Source organism: Erythrolamprus reginae, chromosome 1 (assembly GCF_031021105.1).
Source record: "Erythrolamprus reginae isolate rEryReg1 chromosome 1, rEryReg1.hap1, whole genome shotgun sequence".
NCBI classification, from domain to species: domain Eukaryota; kingdom Metazoa; phylum Chordata; class Lepidosauria; order Squamata; family Dipsadidae; genus Erythrolamprus; species Erythrolamprus reginae.
Window position 1 is genome coordinate 68,573,574 of NC_091950.1, and position 429 is coordinate 68,574,002.

A 429-nucleotide genomic window follows, 5' to 3' on the forward strand; every position below is an offset into this window, starting at 1 on the left:
AAACCGAAGGGAGCGTGTGGCTGGGGTTGGAATCGCCGTTAGCTGGGTGGGGAGAAAGAGGAGTGGCGTCGGGGATTGGCGCCTTATTCGGGGCGTGGGTGCTTAAGTGGTGTGTGGAAAGTCACTGCGAGAAGCAAAGAAGGGAAAAGCCTCTGCTTTAAACTGAAGGACATTGTGAAAACAAGCCGCTTCTTATTACACCCGACGTTAGGCGAAAAGGAGCAACACATTTTAACCCCGAACCTCAGAGTGGATCTAGTGGGCGTCTATGTGGGGAGGGAATGTGACGAAATGGGCGCTGCGGTTGCAACCATGCAAAACCTCCAGCAGCAGAGCGGCCAGACAGACGGGCTGTTCTCTCTCTCTACCGAGCCCTGAGGCTGATGAGACGGGCTGTCATTAGCATTTTGATTGCCATTTTCCCTTCCT